Genomic DNA, 20,602 nt, shown 5'->3' on the forward strand with positions numbered 1-20,602 from the left:
GCTTTCTTCCAATCTCTATACACTAAGTTATAGAGAAATTCTACCAACACCCAAAATCCCCAAAACTGGACAATATTTGTAGAGTCTAAGTCCGCTCTCAGTGCACTCATGCATAAAAGAAAGATTAACGTAAATGCTCAACTGATTTATCACATAATGCAGAAGTTCCATGATGTGAGGTGTCAGGGACATGAAATTGTCTTACAGTGGGTACCGGGGCATAGTGGCATACCCGGCAACATTTGTGCTGACAAAGCTGCTAGGGACGCCCACGAAGCTGGTAATACCTGTGCAATTCTTCTGTCAAGGACAGATGGAAATGATATAGTCCGAAAAATTGGGAGAGAAATATCATCCAGACTATGGACCGATCCATGCTACTATTATGCGCGCTTGAAACATATTGACCCGGAATTAAAGTTCCGAATGCCGGGAAATATAAAACGACGAACAGAAACTGTGCTGCATCGAATACGCTTGAATGCGGCTTTTACTAGAAAATATCTTCCTATGATCGGCCAAGTAGATTCACCGCATTGTACAGCATGCTCAACAACACAAGACATTAAACATGTACTCTGCCATTGTTCACTATATAGTTCCCAAAGGAAAATACTAAAACAATCCTTGAAGATACATGATCAGGACATTGAGCTCAGCCATATATTAGGACCCTGGACTTCAGTAGCGAAAGAATCCAAAGCAACCAACGCTTTACTCCGGTTCTTAAAGGACACCCTCCTGGACCAAGAGCTGTGAACTGACATCACTCTTTTTAAGTTAAGTGTGGCTATTTATTTTTCGCCAATCTTTGAGTGCGTATATATCTTGTTTAGTATGCGTGTGGGATGTGTGTGGGGGAGGGGGGATACGAGTGTATATGTGATCTCACTCTTTCTTTACTTCTCTATTCTGTCTGCTGTCTCCCTGCTCTCTTCCTTTTCACGCAAAGTAGCAAACCAGCACTCACAAGAAGGTTGACCTCTTTGCTTTCCTGTAAATAAACATACCTCTCTCTCTCTACCAACAAAAGAAAGGTAAAACAAAGAAAAAACAACAACTATAGACCGTTCATAGAAAAGTGGATAGATTTTCTTTAGAATATTTATAACCTTTGTAGACGATTCCAAACAGTGCAATCGCCAATCGGTGCTCTGGGGAGAAAAGAATTCGACTGCGCCCGACACGGAAGGAGAGCGTTTCACGTGACGACTTGTTGTAAGTACGAGCACGCTCCCCTGGCCCGACGTTACTGAAAAGAACTGTAACTTCTTTAAAATCAAGAAAATGGAATCATATCAACCTTTAACTGAGGTCCTTTACCATTGAATGAACAGCGAAACCGGTGTGTCGACTGTCTTTGAATCACATCTAATGAAGCTAATCATTGTGTTTAGTTTTCCGGTGCGCAGCAGAACGACTGTTCAGTTCGGTTCACATTGAAGCGTATTAGGCTGTTGCGGTGTAAACAAGAAGACCCGAATGAAAGGTTAAAAGCGCGAACAAACGGGGACAATGAATATATAAGATGTTCTTACGTCCAAGAAGAATGGGAAACTAGAAGTTAACAGCTACGTGTTTGTTCTCGCTTTTAAACTTTTATTCTGTAATGGACGAATGGACGAATTACCGACTGGATGAATTGAAAAGTAATGTCAAGATAATTTGATTACATTTGGAAAGTAATTTCAATGAAATGTTACTACTTCTAGTCTGCGGTATTTCGTAGTGTAATTTATTTACGTTTACGCAGTTTACATTGAAGTAATTAAGTAATGTAATTTGATTACTTTTTGTTGGTAATCTTGCTACCTCCGCCAAGAAGCCTTTTAAAGTGATGCTGAACCACACATTTCAGTCTGTAATAAGTGGGCCATGATCCTTCTACGAGCCACCAGCCGCTGTTGTGCGCGGGCACAAACAACAAACTTGACGTCACAGTCTTCCATTCGCGCTTAAGATGACAGTGAAATGTATGTGCTTCATGCCAAAGTGGAATAAAGACGGGCTTTTTATCTGCACAAGTGAAAGCTACGTGCTTGTTGGACCAATTTATGTCAGGTTAAGCATAGTTTCCAAGCGGAAAGTTACAAGCCGGTTAAGGAAAGATATTACGTCCAAGAAGAAAAAGAAAAGGAAACTAGAAGCTAATGATTATGCTCGAGCAATTGTGCATACGTTAGTAGCTTGGTTCCATTGCGTTCCAACATGTCGTTTCGCATCGATTGCGGAAATATGAGGTAGGCAATAAAAATCTGTGATCCAAATGGTCATCCAAGCGTTATGTTTTTTATTGTATTTTTACCACCGTTTGCGACTGATTTACAGCGTCGAAAGCACGTTATACGCCAGCTGCACCAGCAGGAATACAGTTTCTGCCAGTTTTTAGTGCTCTCATTGCACTGTAAAGGAAGTTTATAGTGCTCTCAATGCGTAAGTTTAGCTTTAACGTCGCTTCGAGCAGCTAACCACGAGACCTTGGCTCCTCAATCTCGCTGCTAGGTAAAGGCGCCCCCGACGTATACTTAGTCGTTTTATGGCCAGGTATTCAGCAGTCAGAAAAGAGTGGTCTCGCGAGGAAACGTGCTGAGTTTTATGCTCGCACGCACTCGAGCTGTTCAGACTTCCTGAGATTGATCGTTACATATGCATCTCGACTTGATGGAATTTCTCAAGGCTGCGCGCGCCTTCAACCACCGGCAGCATGACACTACACGGTTCCAGAAATCGCCCTTTATCTTCCACCATTCTTTTTTTGTCTACTGGGCAGTACCACTTAAGGCCCGCGGCGGCAAGCACGCTGACGATCTACGAGTGCACGCAGCAAAGCGACACACGCATGTCTCTGGCGACGACGTGCGTGCTAGCGCCTTGCTCATTATGAGACGATGCAAAGACGCGCTGAACGCGACGCTGATTATAGAGCTAGACGGTGCTGCGTGGACCCATCGCGGTCGCCGACAAGATGAGAGCGGCAGGGAGGAGCTGCAGTTGTTCTCGCCTCCAGCACAAGCTTCCCACCTTCGAAGACGCTTCGGTGTCGCGTGCGAATCAAGCGCGCGCGCGCGCGAATCCAAAACACAGCCATAGCCTCCTCTATACTCACAAAGCCTGGCCATTCGACGACGGAGCCATTGAGTGCCCGGTCGCAGATTTGGAGCCCGAGGATCTGGTAGCACAGGGCTTGAAAGAGCCATTTCTCGGGGAACCTGGACCTCAGCGCACAGCTTTTGCAGCGACGAGTACCCGAAACACACTTGTTTTCTCTCGGGAAAAGTATGTTTCGGCGTCTCGCCGCAGCGGGGCGCCAGTCACGAGGCTCTCCTCTTGTCCGTTGTCAGCCGCTTCCCCCTTTTCCATTTCGGCGGCCGCTTCTTGTGGCGATCTGCCAGGCCTTGTCAATATATAAAAGGCTATGGCACAGCCGAAGGCACGGAACGCGTGCCGCATGCCACGCGTTCGAAAGACACGTCCTGCCGTTCTCACTCTGTCAGTGACTATATATCGAATACGTTTGACGGGGAAATTTTGCGCAGGCCTTATCTCCTAGATGGTCCTGGTTCCGAGCGTACGCATGTTGCTCTCTTCTGCGGATTAATACCGCAGAAGAGAGCAACATGCTCTCTTCGGAGGCTGCAGTCCCTCGGCATTTTTCGTCCGGACGGTAAGCGCTGGGAAGATGTATACATGTTTGCAAGAAAGGCACCTGTGCGCTGCCATTTTGTGCGACGCTTGCACCGCGTAACCTTTCCGCCATGTTGAGGTGGTCTAGGGGCAAGTCATTGCCCAATAACTTGCCCCTGGGCCACTTTCTGGGTGAGGACAAGACGGCTGCGTCTGCTGCATCGCCGATGGTCAGCGTTCGCGACGAACTTAAGGCTAATTCACACTGCCCCATTTTCTTATGTTAAGTTACGTTAAGAAATATTACGTTTAAGTCACCTGGACTTCCGTGCTTCATATTAAGCGAGGCTATCAGTTCAAGGAGAAAGCATGACACGCGACATTCGAGACACGATTGTTTCGCTGACTTAGATGTAACGTAACTTAACGTAAGAAAATAGGGCAGTGTGAATGAGCCTTTACTGTTTCGGAACGCAGGGAAAGGTATCCAGATAGCATCGTAGCATCAAGTATTGTACGAGGGGGCAGGTTTAATGGTTAGAGCTGATTTTATAACGATCGCAGCCTCTGTTCCAGCACGTCGTGGAAGCCAGCGCTGCCGCGAGCGCAGCCCTCGTTGATGCAATGTCCATGCGGCTTCTGACGTCCTTCTCGTTTGCATGCTTTGGAAGCGTTCATATTTCCGTTTTTATTTCAGCTAGTATAAAAAAAGTCACGTAGCACGTGCTAAACATGTTTCCAAAGATAAGAAAGGTTCATACTCTATTATTTTATTCTTTTGTTTTTTTTATTAGTTGTTTTTCGAGTTGCACGTCTGCCCTTTGTCGCAGCGTTGTTGTACACGTTACTCCTTAAGAGTAACAAAATACCATTACTCGTTAGTTAGCCTTCAAGGTAACTATTTGCGTTACTCGCTCCTTTTCTAGAGAACGAACTATATATGCTACGCGTTCCCAAGTAACTATGTGGAAGTAACTCGTTACTAGTAATACGTTATTCCTGTGCAAAGGGAACGACGAGAGGACAACCTGTTCGTAACAACAAATGCCATGGAAATCGCCAACCAAGAGTGAAGGCCGTTTTACATGGGCTTCTTGGACATCTCCAAGGCTTACGACTCTGTCGACGATAAAGTTCTGTGGATTACTCTTCAGCCGTTCGGAATGCCGGTGGAGTGAGGGGACATACTGCGAGAAATATACAAAGGCATTAGTATATTGGTACAGTTGGGTGATATATACAACAATCCGATTAAGACACCACGAGGTCTTAGGCAGGGATGCCCACTCTCTCCAGTATTGTTTATATTGTATATTGCCGGGATTGAAAGAGCGCTGGAAGGCAGTGAAGCAAGTTTCTGCATTAACTACAGTGACGAAAGGAGGCAGGGGGTACAGAGGATCCCCATCATAACCTATGCAGACGACTCAGTGTTTATGGCAGGGTCCCTGGAGGAGCTTTAGGAACTACTCGACACCTGTGTAGAGGAAGAACCACATTAGGGCTGGTCTTCAACCCCACCAAGTCTGGAGTTCTCAAGACGGATGTATAACCGCTCGATGTACAGGGACCAACCGATACTCTAACCGAACCGACATAGAGGATGACCATTGAGGGCGAGGAGATCGAATGGAAGGGCGAATTCAAATATCTGGTGGTGACATTGCAGCCGTAATGAGAGTTCCGGCGGCAAGCCACGGCGAACACACGCAAGGGCTGCATGGGTTGCGGTGGCGCGTGCAGTTTCAGTCGATATGAGACTGTGGTGCGCTCTGGAAAGTGGCAGCCGTTCCGGGGCCGACCTTTGCCAATGCCGTGCTCTGCCTGCCGGCGCGCACACGACAACACCTGGAGGTGAGGCAACGAGAAGTAGGTCGCCTGGCACTTGGAACGCACTGAAACACAACAAGTGAGTGTGTACCGGGCAACATCGGTTGGTCATGCTTCGAAGCCCGCGACGCCACCAGCAAACTTATTTGCGAGTGGCGCTCATGCGCGTTGCTAGAAGAAAGATGCATGGGCGCTCCAAGTGTTCAAGTACATCGACCTCTGAAGCATCAGTACCTGGTAGGTAAAAAAGGTACGACCGCTCACGGAGCGGTATATGGTACCACGGGTGCTGTTGTACGAGGTTGCAACATCAGGAATTGCCGAACAAGTCTGGGGTTGCGTAGGAGAGACGGAGACGAACAGATAGGTTGCTGCGGCCTGCACACGGCCGTCTCCAACCATCTTCAGCGCGAAAAAAAAAGACCATCGAGCGTGTGGATTTTTTTGACAACTCGCGGGCTAGCAACCTGCTGTGCGAAGCGCGATGTCGAGCACTATGGACACGCCACCTCAGGACCAAGTACGTGGCAGGGCGGAACACTACGTGTCAGCTACGCGGCAGGACCGAGGTAAGTGCACTTCATGTTGCAATGGAGTGCCACGAGCGGAGGCCACTAGTGCCACCCGATATCAACTTTACACTTGGGCTAAGTGATTTGAAACCGGCGCGCGAGGAGCCAACATGCAGTGGCGACGCGCCAACCGGTGCCGACGCCCACGACTGGTGGACAGTATGATGCTGGTGATACTACTGGTGCCCTTAAAGCAGTAGGAGTCACAAAACGTCGATGCTGGTGTGAGAAAACTGCGAAGAGGGAGGGGCACCGCGGCGAATGTGGTTAGACCTTTTGTAATTTTTGTCCTTTTTTTTCCTAGACCTTTTTTTTGTTTTTCACAGTGATCGCCCGATGAAAAGGGTTAAGCCATTACATCTAATCCAATTGAATCCAAACGTCCTGGCTGGAGAATAGGTCCACCTCATTTCGGCGCGAGGTTCGAGGTTAAGCCGGGATCTCACGTGCAAAAGTGTATATTGCGTCGTTAACACTGCTGAATTTTGCTAGCAGGAAAACATCCACCGGCGTACCCGCGTGGTAGAGCCGTATATGTAGAGAGTTTGGCCATTCGTTGGGAAGTATAGGAAACAAATGAGGAGGCACCATTGGCCGAAAGCGGGCTGGGCGTGTTCCAGGGCGTCTTCAGAAATTCAAATGTGGCCAACCAGAAGCTGGAAATAATAGCCTGGCGGTGGTCGCAAGAAACAAACTTGATAAGTGCATCGGAGTAACCCTCCGTGACTGAAAATATGATGCACGTGATTTTCAATTACGGTCATCCAAAATCATGGTAGTAGAGTGCGACTAGCGGAACGATCGACATAATTCGTACTCCAAGCGCCGAGGGCCGGGAATCTGCCGTCCGGGCAGTCACGCTCCGTCCGAGCAAAACAGAGATAAGCGGCGCATTCGTTTCTTACATTTTTTCTGCGTGATCATGATTGAAACATCACGTGCACCCTATTTTCAACCCCGAAGGGTTACTACACTTCACTCTTACGCGCCTATTAAAGCTATATACGAACATATAGCTTTGATTAAAACAGTTTCTCGCAACCACGGCTAGGGTACTCTTTTAGGCTTCTGGTTGGCCAAGAGAGCATGCCAAGCCCACTTTCTGTGCCTGGTGCACGCCGTGGCTCTACCCGCGCCTCCCATTGACTAAACTTTCTGTATACACGGCTCTGCCGCGTGGCAAGCCACGAGACGACGCACCTCTTGTGTCCAATCTTTGCCGCCGCATTCCGTCGAGGGTTTGACCAACGATCCTGAGCTCAATTTCTACCCCCTGCACTCTTAAAAAAAGTCTTTACGTCCACTTTCCCGCACAACACTCGGAGAGCCAATCACCGCAACTTACGGAGGCAGCTCAGCGAATGACGATGCCGAAATATATGTTTAGACCAAAAAACACAGTCCGAGTTGTTACATTAAGCAATACAAGCGTGATGCAATGCAATACAATGCAACAGCTCAGAGTGCGTTTTTTGGTCTAAACATACGTTTCGGCATCGTCATTCGCTGAGCTGCCTCCGTAAGTTGCGATGATTGGCTCTCCGAGTGGTGTGCGTGAAAGTAGACGCACAGACATTTTTTAGAGTGTGCTCGTTTCGATCTGTGGGTCTAATTTGGACACTTGGCGAAAATGTCGGTGAGGAATCCGGCGGCTGTGATTGGCCGGCGCAGCACTCGACCTTGGCGCCGGCCAATCACGCTGTGGGTTCAAAATCTTGGTGTCCTGGGTTCGATGCTCATTTTGATGACGTTCGGCCTTCTGATATCTTTCTTTTTAATTTACCCACTCATCACTTTCCCGCGCATGCGCTTGCGATTCGTATTGTAGATGAACCTTTTCCCAGCAGGCTTCCCAAAGTAAGGCTTTGGCATCTAAAGGGGAGGTGCAACGATATTCAATTGGAATTTTTTTTTCCCTTTACACGATCTTACTGACACTAGTGCGACTCAAGGATACTCGCACGCAACGCCACTGACCAAGAAACGCCTTTGTTGCGCTGTAATTTCTAGGACAAAACCGAGCGTTTTCATTCAATCTCTCCTTCGCAAAACCTGATGACGTAGCTGGGCGGTAGCAGTACCGCCCAGTGACGATATTTGAATGCAACTCATAGATTGGACCCGAGCATTGCGTCGGCACTTGATTTGGGCTCGTGATAATCTATAGCTCGAGAAGCATTCGGGTAGTGGCCCGTGTGCAATCGCTGCAATGACGACAACAGCCGAACCATAACAATGTCTGGAACGCAGCGCGTGTCCTGTGCCTTGCCAGCGTCAGCGCGTGGCTATGATCAACATTGGCGGCATATAATCGGCTCCAGGTCACGTGGCCGCTTGTCTGGCTGCGAGTTGAGGGGGTGAACTCTGCTCGTTTTTCTTTATTTTTTTCTGCGACTTCGATTGCGTGTGGTGAAAAACGAACGGGTACTTCACAGGTCATTAACGTCAGGGATCCGTTCTAAGCGGTATTTGCGCAAAATGCAAAAATCGTTGCATCGCCCCTTTAAAGACAGAGTTTATTTAGTTGGTCGATTAAAATCTCTCAGTGTGTTTTTGTTATCTCTCCAGACACCAAAAACTGGCAAAACTGGCATCTTGAAGGATAAAGAAAAATGCTTGAAATGCAGGCGAGCTGGTGTATTTTTTACATGATGATAAACGCTGGAGAGGGAAAATGTTAAATCAGTAAGCGAAAAAAAAAAAAAAACAGCAACAACAAAAGGGCAAAGGGACAGGGAGCGTCTAAAGGTAAAATTTTATGTCGTCCACAATTTATATACCCTGTTTTCAATGTCTTCATTGCCGCAGACGAAAATCTGCGTTCCTTTTCATAACTCTATAAAAAAAAAAAAAAACATGATCGTAAAAAAAATAGACGCGCAAAAAAATAATTGGTAAACTATTATCCCACCTCGCTACTGATGCAACAAGGCAAGAGTAGTATTAGACAGACAAGAAAGATGTTTCTCAAGCAGTCACGTACCGGTATGTAACCTTCACTTCTCATTTCACTTCTTGAAACACGTTACGAAACCAGAAAAAACTCCGCCTTAAGCACGTGCTTACTACCTTCCGCAGCGCTTTGGTGGCGCCTGCGATGATGTTTTTTCAACGACTACGAAGACGCGAATCGAGATCCTGTGATGGCTTCTGTAACCGAAATGCGTGCAGCTACACAAGGGTCGGTCAAGGTTAACCGGTAACCCCTGCTCATGTTAAATCGGCGAAGAAATATTGAAATCCGGCTAATAAGGCTGTTAGCACTGTGTCTTTTCCGTAGTTATAGAGCAGAGGTGCATAATAAAATCGCTGGTAAAAGAGCAAGTTAAACCAGCTAAGTGTCTGAGAAGATTGCAACGGCTGTATGGGTAGATTGCAACGGCTGTAAACAAATGCTAGGGACAAGAGAGTACGGATGTTGTCAGCAGTTTAAAGCGAAGTTCAAGGGCCGGTGCACAAATGTACCGCACAGACGCGTTCGTCCGGCTGACCTCAAACAGCCCGGTTCTTTCTGCGCCAAAAGAATTTGGAAGCTGTAAAAAAACGAGAGCGGTGCCTTGAATAATTTGAAAAAACAAAGTTCCGTGCTTGTTTTTTTTTTTTTTTTTTTGTTTTATGAATAAATTTCCGATTCAACCTTGGACAAGCGTTGTACAGGGCTGGGCAGAGATACTCCAAAAAGTATTCGGCAACACAAATACTGAAATACGTGCGTTTTAAGGCACAAAATACAAATACTGAGATACATCTGTCTTTTATTCAACGGGATACTCCTGAGATATTTCTGCAAAAAACGGCGAAAAAGGATTCCGGATTACAGGTACAGATACTTATTGAAATACATTTGTTCCTAAACGGTGGTACGTGGGAAGGGTGTCGTTCGTGCTTGTACTCCTTTTCTTTTTTGTGCCACACAACGGGTTTAAAGAAGGTTACTTGCAAGAAAATAAAATCAGCTCCTCTCACAAAGCCCTGCAATCTTTCCAATTTAGCACTAAACTCCTTTACAGCGCTCTCTCTGCTAAATTGGAAAGATTGCAGGGCTTTGTGAGAGGAGCTGATTTTGTTTGCTTGCAAGTAACCTTCTTTAAACCACTTTTTTTCTTCTTCTTAAAGGGGCTGTGCAACGACTTTGGGTAGGAATATTTCTTACTTTACACCACCTTCATGGCACTAGTGGGGCCCAAGGATACTCGGACGCAACACCGCTGACCAAGAAGTGTCTTCGTCGCGGTGGAGTTCAAAAGGTGAAAGCGGAGCTTTTCTTTCAGTCTCTCCTTCCATAGCAGCCTTTTGATTCTTCGCGAAATTTGATGACGGAGCTGTGGGGACAATGGCAACAGTACGATCCCCGGGAATGCGTCATTGAGCTTTGCAGTGACGATATTCAAATGCTGCTCACACAGTGGACGCGAAGACTGCGTACGCATTCGATCTGGGCTCGTGACAATCGATGCATCAACATGCATTCGGGTAGTGGCCCGTGTCCAATCGCTGCAACGATAACAATAGCGGAGCCATAACAATGTCTGGAACTCAGCACGTGTCCTGTCCTGCGCTTTGCCAACCCCAGCTTGTGGCTATGATCTACATTGGCGGCATATAATCGGCTCCAGATCACGTGGCCGCTTGTTCTGGCTGCAAGTTGAGGGGGTGAACGGTGCTCGTTTTTCTTTAATTTTTTTTTAACTTCTATTGCTTGGGGTGAAAAACGAACGTGTGTTTCATAGGTCATTAACGTCAGGGATCTGTTTTTAAGAGGTTTTCGCGCAAAGTACAAAAATTGTTGCATCGCCCCTTTAATGTCGGTGACCGAGATGGACCGTGTTATAGGGCGGGCTAGAAATGCCCCAGTGTCGGGCTTTTAAGTTGGCGATGCGTACCAGCACGAGCGAAATGTCACAAGTGAAGTTATTTCCATTATCTCGAGACGAGGGAGGCCACCGACGCCGCCGAGCCTAGATGATCGCAGGACGACGGCATTCGCAGACGGTGTCATGGCTGCCGAGATTTTTTTGCGCGCTCGTTTCGCTCCTCACGCCATTTCATTTGCTGGCCGAGACTGTTGCTGCAGGGCGCTAGGTGGCGCTCGCAACCAAATTAAACAAAGCAATGATATAACCACGAAATATCATCATGACCATTACCGTTGGTCTACGGAACTTTGAAGCAGCGCGAAGTATGTTTCGCGCATCTCATAGCAAAACGCAGACCTTTGGTAAGGTAGAAGTTGATCGAAATATCAAGGGTCGTGTTTTCAAAGCGTGAAACGTGTACAGAAAATGTTCAGAAATATGTTTTCATGCATGACGACTAAAATATTTCTTTCTCTCCCGCGTAATCAGAGAGTATTTGCAAATGACAAACATAGATACGCACCCTCCGAATACAAAAAGCCTCCTTTCTTTAGATGGGCGCCTTTCCTTTCGTAAGTGGGCGCACTTACGAATCATGGATCAACCTTTTCATATTGGCTTCTTTAACGTAAGGTTTTCTTACTCGTTCCCTTAGAAATCGAAGGAAGCAACGTAGCTACCTTAGATGCTTCCTCTCCTTTCCGCTTTCAAGATGGCGACGTCTTGGGTTAACGGCGATTTTTCCCACGTCGCTGATTACTGGAACAGTGTGCAGTAATAGGGGCAGTATAGAGAAAGCGGAGCGCGCGTTTGATGGCTGTCACCAGCAGCGGCGAAAGAAGCGACCGCGTTGCTTGCGTCTATAGCCTTCAACCCGTCCGCTGGGGGAATGGTTGGGCATTCCATTTCGGTATCGTATCAAGTTGGGCTTTGCAGCCCCGTTACGTGAACCAGTGACATTCGAGTTTGTGGATTTACTCCATTTCGCATAAGCGAATTCCAAGAAACGCCTGACCTGAACCAAAATTGGAAAGGATTCTGATCTGGCAGTTAGACTGTGCATACCGAATCAACAGTGAGTAGGTTCAAGAGTGTTAAAATTTATCTTTGACGCTGTATGTAAAATTTACCGAACATCCCTGCTCGTTTAAACGCGTGTCCCTCTGGCGAAATCAATGAAAAGAGAACGAAACTGTCATTCCAGCAAGAAAGGTACCATTGTTGACTGCAGACAAGTCTGATGTAGACTGTGGATGAGCGTTCGCTAGCGTTGCCGCGTTGAGGGAGATCACGGGGCGTAACAAGCATTGGACGCTTTCCGACGCCAAAGGAGTGTATTTTACTCCGTGTTCACCGACCGCTCTCACAGCAGAGGGGAAGGGAAGGTGGAAAAGGCAGTGTCTTTCGCTGAAGGCCGGCGTTTTCTACTCCGAAGATGCGCGTGTTAGGTAAGCTGGTAACAAACGGGGCTGGGTCAAGCAAACAAGATGCAAGAAACGTATAGCAGCAGGGCCCGGCAGTACTCAACGAGGTCTCCTGATGAACACAATCTCAAAAAGTGCTTGCAAGGCCAAAAATAATGTAAGTATCGAGATGCTTCCAGCTTTAACTGCGAAGGAAGGAGAACAACGAAGGGACCACTTCTCATTTCTTGCATACATCTAAAAAAGGCCTCTTTATACGGCAATCACGCCCCAAATGACGTAAAAAAGTGCGTAATAAAATTTTAATAAGTATCAAACAATTTTTTTAGTTTTGTGTGTGTGTGTTTTTTTTTACTGATTGGACTTTTTGGCTATTGTGGATCTCTTGACTAACTCGTTTAATCTCTTAATCGGACCTATCGGCCCACATTTTATCTCTTGATTCATGTTGAACAAGTCAAGAGATATGACGAGTCTGGAGATTCAATATTACCTCTCGAGTCCTTTTCGCCTTTGAAACGCAGCTTATATTACCCTCACAAATAGATTCCAGGACTCCTGACTATAATGCAGTACACAAACTTCGATCGAGGACTCGAAACACCGTCTGAGAGCAAACGTTTTTTTAATCTACAACTAAAGCAACAAAAAACTTGAGCGGATGTTAATCTCTAGCTAGCCCCTCTTATCTAATAGAGAGCTTGTTTCAGGCCAACCTGATCCAGCGTGAAGGTCAGTTTCAACTAGCCATAAATCTCTTCACTAGTTGATATTTGGAGTCGTTAAATCTCATGACTCGTTGAAACTCTCGACTTGTTGGTCTTCTTGACTTATATTAAATCCAGTGTGTCGAACCGAAAAAAATATGGATTCGGTTACGGTTCAGGTTCAGGTAAATTTATTTTGTTCCGGTTCAGTTCCGGTTCGATTAATTCGATCCACGAACCGGTTCGCGAACCGGTTCGGGGCGCTGAACCGGTTCGCGAACCGGTTCGGAACTTATAAATGCCAAATTGCAACATCAAAATAAATTACAAGTAAAACATCTGAAATCACCACATACGAAACGGGATACATCGTAGTGTAAGGCTCAGGGATTTCTACCAAGAATGGTTTCTTTATGTGCACTCAAAGGTTACCTCACTGACGTTTACGCATTCGGACTTCATCTAATTGGGTCCGACGCAGTAGCTGTAAAATCCGCGACCTCCTTACAAACCCACTTACAAGTAGAACTCGCTGACTATCCCGCCACCTCGGCGTGTAAGCAATTGAAGGAACAGTGTGGAGAAAATACAGCTTTCTTTATTTGAACTAGCCTTCGGTAACTCAAATTAGACCCTTAAAGAAGTTTTTATTAAACAAGATACGGAATATGAAAAACATTTCACCGAACGCAACGCCAGAAGGACGTAATAGGATAAATATTAAAATAGAGGAGTTCGCTCTCTCACAAATATGTTAGCTTCTAAGTGCCTATACAAAACCGGATGCATTATTATCAAACTCCACAGCCTTTTCTTTTCTCATTCCGATGGAAGCAAGCTTCAGGAACTCGCGCGTTCTAGAAACGCGTTATGAAATGAGCACACAGCAGCATTTAGGATTTACGAGATTGTAGGAAAAAGAAATCCCGTGACGCGACTTTTTCTTTTTTTTTTTGCACAGCTTTTCATTTTTTTTTTTCTTCCGCGCAAGCCGCGACCAGCGCAATACTGGTTCCTATGTCAAGATTCATGGATGCAGCGTTTGTCAAGATTCATGGATGCAGCGTTTGTCAAGATTCATGGATGCAGCGTTTATATTCCTAAGACTGAGTGGAGAAGAAAAATATGTAAGCGAGGTGTGTGTCAGTTGACGGCACTTAAAAAACAAATGGCATTGATGGCACATTCATTGTCAACAGCGCGTGGCCGAACAGTTTTGACATGAGCCGGTAACCGTTTTTTTCCGGTTCAGTTCCGGTTCGGGTTCATCGCGATAACAATATAACGGTTCGGGTTCGGGTTCAGTTCCGGAAAAAATACCGGTTCGGTTCCGGTTTTCGGTTCGGTTCGGTTCCAGTTCGACACTCTGATTAAATCTCTCTACTCATTTTACTTCTTGACTTGTTGAATCTCTCGACTAGATGAATCTCTTGACCCGATTCGATCCGCTGGAAACCGATGACACCTTTGATTTCTACTCCGTTTCGCTACGGGTGTGAGCGGAAGAGAAGAGAGTTTTAGTAGACCGTTTTCATCTTCCGCTCCGCTCTGAGTGTGCCAAACTGCGCGTGCGCGGCCCGCTTCGCGGGAATGGAAAGCGGAGGTCCAAAAACGCGTTTTAGTATAGCGTTTTTCTTCAGCGTAAGAGCGTTTTGAGCGGGCTCAAAAAATTTGCTTGCGTAGCCCCACAAGTGGACGTTTATAGTACTAGTAAGACAAAAAAACCTAAGCGTTAACACCAAGAGAGTAAAAGGGAGCGTGAATGTAGAGGTAGTAAAAACGAAGGCGACAATAATGAACACAAAAGAGTAGGCACACACCTGAAGAAATATTAAGCTATAAAATATAAATATAATCGTTCCACCTTGTGTGCGAGCGCAGCCGAAAGTATAAGCATGAGCATGTTGCTCTAAACGGTACTTGCACTGCACGAGCGCACGTGCTTATCAAGGACGCTGAAAGGCCGGCACTCGCTCTTGTAGCTTCTGCTCCACTCGAATTAAAACTGAAACAGATTTACTTATTTCAAGTAGAAAAATAAGAGAAAAGGACGAAGTTTGCGCATTGCGAGTACATCCTTCTGCGTAGTACGAGTACAGTGTTGCTCAAAGCGAGCAATTCATCTGCGCGATGAATCCCCGCTGTTCTCAAGGAAGGAGACTTCTACTAACAAGATTAAGCTGGCGAGACATCGAATCTATGATTCGTATCCCTCGTGCCATCAAGCGCCGAAGCTTAATTTCCGAACGCGGTTTGCTGGATATTTCCAACGTAGAAAAGAAACCCTTTAGGAAGCTATCCTGCTTAAAGGAGGACCTGGCTGTTCTGCATGCGAGCCTCCAAATACCAGCACCCGACAGATCGGCGCAGGGTGTTGCCAATCTGGCGAGACGCTTTCCATGGTTCTTCCTCGACTGGCCTATCCCAACCGTCTGTTCGTACTTGGATGAGCGTTTGGACGGAACTTGTCGGTGTTCTTCAGTTCTGTGAACCTCATCGTGGGTCACATCAACGAGAGGTTCCGCCACCTGCTCGCTGACATGAAGAAACATAGGTGGTTGACCCTGGCGAAACTAGAGCTGTGCTCACAGGTGAGACCCTGTATGGTTTGTGTAAATTTCGCGTTTCCATTGTTTCTAGCACAGCTGCTCTGTCTGGTGAAAAGTTACTTTTTTCTATACGCCAAAGGTGTACATGGGCAGTGTCAGGAGAAGTCACGACGAGCGCGTTCGTAATCTATGAGTATTAGTAGGCCACTCTTATGAGCCCTCTTTGCTCTACTTTACGCCCTGCGAGAAGCATCGTCCCCACCGCGCATGCGTGGCCCGCTCTGAGTTGGAGCGTATAGTTAGCGGAGTGAGCGTGCGCTCCGCTTCACAAGTTGTAGAGCGGACTGCCCTCAGCGTCCTTAGCGTGATCGCTTAGATCTCAAGATGGCTGCACTTACTCAATACGCGTCGATGTTTTTGACCGTGACCTCAGCTTGAAAGAGGTCGAATCAGGAAGTAAAGTGTACGCCCCGCGCGTAAAAAGTAAACCATTCGATTTGAGTTCTATGCAACACACAAAACAGCATAATCAAACGAAGTGAACGAGTATCACTTTGCAACCAGCACGGCGTCGGTAAAGTCGTCGCGTTTTGTGGACGTCCTATGGCTATGCAGTCAGATGTACGGGTGCGCGTGCTTGAACGACGATTATATCTGTGCATGCGCACTCCTGTCGAAAATGCCACTGAAAGCTGACCACGAGCATAGCGCTCGCAAGCTGCACCAAAGAAACCATTCCCTCTCAGCTTTATTTATTCACACTCGCTCGCAACTTTTGAATTGTTTAACTTTCCTCAAGAAATGATTGCGTTGGATTTTTTTGGTAGATTTAGAAAATAATAGAAACTTGAATGGCAGCCTTTTTAAAAGTGCAACTCAAGGTGCCGCTAGTCTTCGAGGCCGCCTTATTTTGGCCAAGTGTCTAGGGAGCAAGAGAGCTACGTCACTGTTTGTCGCCGATGCGAGTCTAAATGTATTAGACACGAATGCTGCGTCAACACTGAATATGAAATGGGTTTTAGTCACAAGTCTCGCACTAAAAGCGATGCCCAAAATATGGCGGCCGAATATGTTACCCGGTGGTGTTTTGAAAACGGTTACCAATAACGGTCGAAAGAATATTCCACGTCAATTTTTTGTCAGGTGAAATTCAGACAATGCAAAATTTAGCAAACACAACCCTGGACTTCTAAGCAATAGTGGTAGATTAGAACAGTTTTCAGAAGTTTCGTTTTGAATTCCGGCGTAGCGGGCCTCGCGTGCACAGTTTGACGGCCTCAAACCTTAGCAGAATTAAGGAACAACTATATATATATATATATATTAATTTACGATACCCAGTTTTTTACAACCCTACAATGGAAATACGCTTTATCGTAGAGGAGTAACAAGTCCCATATCACATGTTTTGGTAGTGTTTAAATACTGCCGTGTTGTAAGAGTGTTTTTCTTTGTCTTTTTTATTAGGCCGTCAAGGACAAGGGAACAGCCCTGAACAACTGTTGGGGTTTTGTTGACCGCAGAGCATGCCCATATGCCGTTCATCAAAAAAAAATTAGAAGAAGACCACAAGAGGGTGCTCGTCGTGATGCACCAGGCACTGATGTGCGCAGACGGCATAATTTGACGGCTGGACGACACCTACAAAGACCATGGGCATTTTCTTGTTTGTTTAATATTAGAATGCATAAAATTATCACAGTAAATCATGTTCAAGCTTTTGTACTGAGCGAAATACCTGTCCAACTGGGCTGAAAGGCATCTAGAAATATTTTAATAAAAAACGTTTACTAACGACTCCCATTTTACTTCTCAGATGTGCGTGTGAATATTGCATCTAACCAAATTACAGTGTTACTGTTGAATTCAGCATTGTAAGAGTAGACTATGTTGCGTGGCCTTCTATTGCAAGAAAAGACCGTAGCACAAGTGAGGCAGAAACTGGGCAGGAGCTTAAGCTGAAAAACGCACTTTCATAAACACACAAAAGAAATAAAACGAAGTGTATAGTGAAGCAAAGTAATTTCATGTCACCCCCCAAGGCAGATACATACACTGCGCTCCACTGTTAATACGAACACGAAAAAAATCGCTTTTATTTGCAGTTTATTTCTTTGACAGCTATTGAAAAAGCTGAAAATTTGTCGCTCAGATTAGTGCCCCAAACGAGCGCTTTATTCCACACCAATAAGCAAATGTCAGCCCCTCAAATTTAAGGTGAAAAATTAAAACAGGATATTGAATGCTCCCGCTAACAGTGTCGCGCAGGGTACATAAACACCAAGGCACCATATCACAAACCGAAGCATACGAAGAAGAAAAGACTCATTTCATTGGGAAAAAAAAGTAGAGATATAAATGGAGCCCTCGCTTTCGCTAATTTTCACTGTCTTGCTGCCTGAAGTAACCAAACAAAATATCTGTCCGTTTGCCGACTGCTTTAGTCTTTGGTCTTTAACCTTTAATTTTTGGCTCTGGAGAGCCGCGGCACCGCGGAAAGCAGCAGCCCGTACCACCGAGGCCCGCGGTGCCGCGTCTAGGGAACATGGTAATGTGATGAGTATATACGTGCAAGATGACGACGACTTGGGTTGTTGGTATTGGGGAGGGTGGCAGTCCGATTCGCAGAAGTCCGGACTTAGTGGAGGCGGGTTGGGCGGGCGAGCAGCGAGCTATGAGGATCTTGCACGCCGTTCGATCAGTGCACGAAGGAGCACCAGGAACATAATGGCGCTATTGCTCACTGGGTTCCACTGGGGTCAAAGAATCATGCTCCAAGGAGGTAGTCCAGCCAAAGTAGAAGCTGCCGCCTCCGAGGAACCGAGGCCCAAGGCTCAGATTGAGACACCGCCGTCGCCCGGTGTGTCATCCTCTCAACGTCGTCGTCGTCATCTCGCCTAGAAAAATCGAGCCCGCTGGCTTAGACAAGGCAGCACCTGTTCCCACCGTTCAGGGGCCGTGAAAGGATTGCGGCCAGCGATTTCTCGAAGCAGCCAGAGGTTCTTGACTACCGTGAAACGTTTTCTGGGGGACGCCTTTTCAAACACAGTCTGCGCAGCTTCTTAGTGCAGCGAGGTTCATAAGGGTGAAGCGCGCTCCCAAGCATGATTTCAAATAGCGAGCACCCACCTTTCCAGAAAAGCATCATCTAGTGAACCTTCACTGAGAGTGGAACGTACTTCTCAAAATGGCGACGATAGCGGAGCTGACGCTCCACGCTCAAATCCCAGAGCGGGTCGCGCATGCGCGATGGCGACTCCGCTTTCCATAGAGCGGAGCGGGAAACCGAAAACGGTCTACTAAAACTCTCTAGAAGCTACAGGAGCGAGCGCAACGCTTTGAGTGGACCTTCTATGCACGCGCGCTCGTGAAGTGAATGCGCTATTCAAAACAAGATGATTGTGCTTGTAGCACCGGCGTTGCTCAAACTTATGGTAAAACAAAGTAGCTGTTGGTGACACGTTTGCGACGCGTCGTCTTTTGAAGTCAACGGTAGCGCCGACGGAAAAAATAAACGTGCGAGCAAATCGCGTGTTGTTGCCAGACCAAGGCGCGATGCACGTAATGCACGGTCAAAACACTCGTGCTGTTGATGCCCTTGAACTTAGCGTTCTCAAATTTAGATGATTGGTTTCCTAAAGCACTGTATATGTCCAAATAATTGCTAAAATACGTGTGTTGAGTATTGGTTGAGCAGTGCTGAGTTCAAATTGAACGATAATCTCGACCCCGGGTACTTTCATCCTTTCCTTACTCAACGAAGGAGTCTTTCGTCTGCTCCTTGCCTAATGAAAGGATGAGGTGGCTTTCTTAAATATGTATTGCAGACCCAAATGTAAAGATCCTAGTGTCCAAAACGTACTCATGCAGGCCATCCACAAAGCGGGAGGTCAGCCTCTCCTCATAATGGGAGATTTCAACGCGGCCCACCAGCTCTGAAGCTATGCGTACTCCAATAAACACGGTAATGCTTTGCATGCACTCATCGCAAACAATGACCTTACCCTCCTAACTAACCCTGCCTCCCACACCCGCATGGGCAATAGCGTCACCAATGATACCTCACCAGACTTAACTATCACTAGCCACATCCCCCACGCGGACTGGGAGCACCTCGGAGAATATTTGGGAAGCGACCATGCCATTCTAGCCACTACTATATACGGCGCAGAGTACAATGTCAAACTCGGCAAGGCACGCCTGACCGACTGGACCAAACTCCGAGATGAACGAGAAAAGAGACTGAAAACGACAGATCACCCCCCGCTTACTCTGCAAGAGTGGGTATCTCGCCTTGTCCAAGATGTCCAAACCCACACTAAAAATATTGAAACGTCCACCACCACTCCATGTGTGGACACTAGACTTCTCCACCTATGGGAGGCTCGCCGCAGTCTAATTAAACGATGTAAGAAACAGAAGCGCAACCGCAAGCTAAAAAAACGTATTGCGAGGCTCACAGAAGACGCGGCACAGTACGCCTCCGAATTGTGCAAGGAAAACTGGCTTTCCCTCTGTGACGGAATGTGCGACACCCTTAGCACCTACAAAACCTGGAAACTGCTCCGCTATCTTATTGATCCGGCCAAGAGCAAGACGACGTCCCAACACACTATGGACAAAGTCATCCATCAACACGTAGGAGACACACGCCATCTCCTCGCGACTCTCAAGACCCGTTACCTCCCTACTCATCCCACGGAACCCCTTCCTCCATACTCGGGAAGCCCAAATCCGCTCCTAGACGAGGACATCCATCTGCATGAAGTTACGGATGCTCTTGCCAAGATTCGCCGCAACACAGCGCCCGGATTAGACCAAGTTACTAACAAGGCCTTGGCCAACCTGGACAACCCTTCCCTTCTAGAACTGACTGATCATCTAAATGACATCTGGCAGACGGGAAACCTCCCTGAGGATTGGAAAACTGCGGAAGTTAAACTGATACCTAAGCCGAACAAACCACCCAGCACTGACAACCTTCGACCCATTTCCCTTACGTCGTGTGCAGGGAAACTGTTGGAACATATCGTCTTAAAC

General features: G+C 46.7%; 1 pseudogene; it reads left to right on the forward strand.

The window, feature by feature from the left end:
- Positions 1-225: 225 nt before the first annotated feature.
- Positions 226-19,501, forward strand: LOC115329676 (annotated as a pseudogene).
- The last annotated feature ends 1,101 nt before the right edge of the window (positions 19,502-20,602 follow it).

Source organism: Ixodes scapularis, unplaced genomic scaffold (genome assembly GCF_016920785.2).
Source record: "Ixodes scapularis isolate PalLabHiFi unplaced genomic scaffold, ASM1692078v2 PGA_scaffold7__128_contigs__length_106722199, whole genome shotgun sequence".
Taxonomy (NCBI): Eukaryota; Metazoa; Arthropoda; class Arachnida; order Ixodida; family Ixodidae; genus Ixodes; species Ixodes scapularis.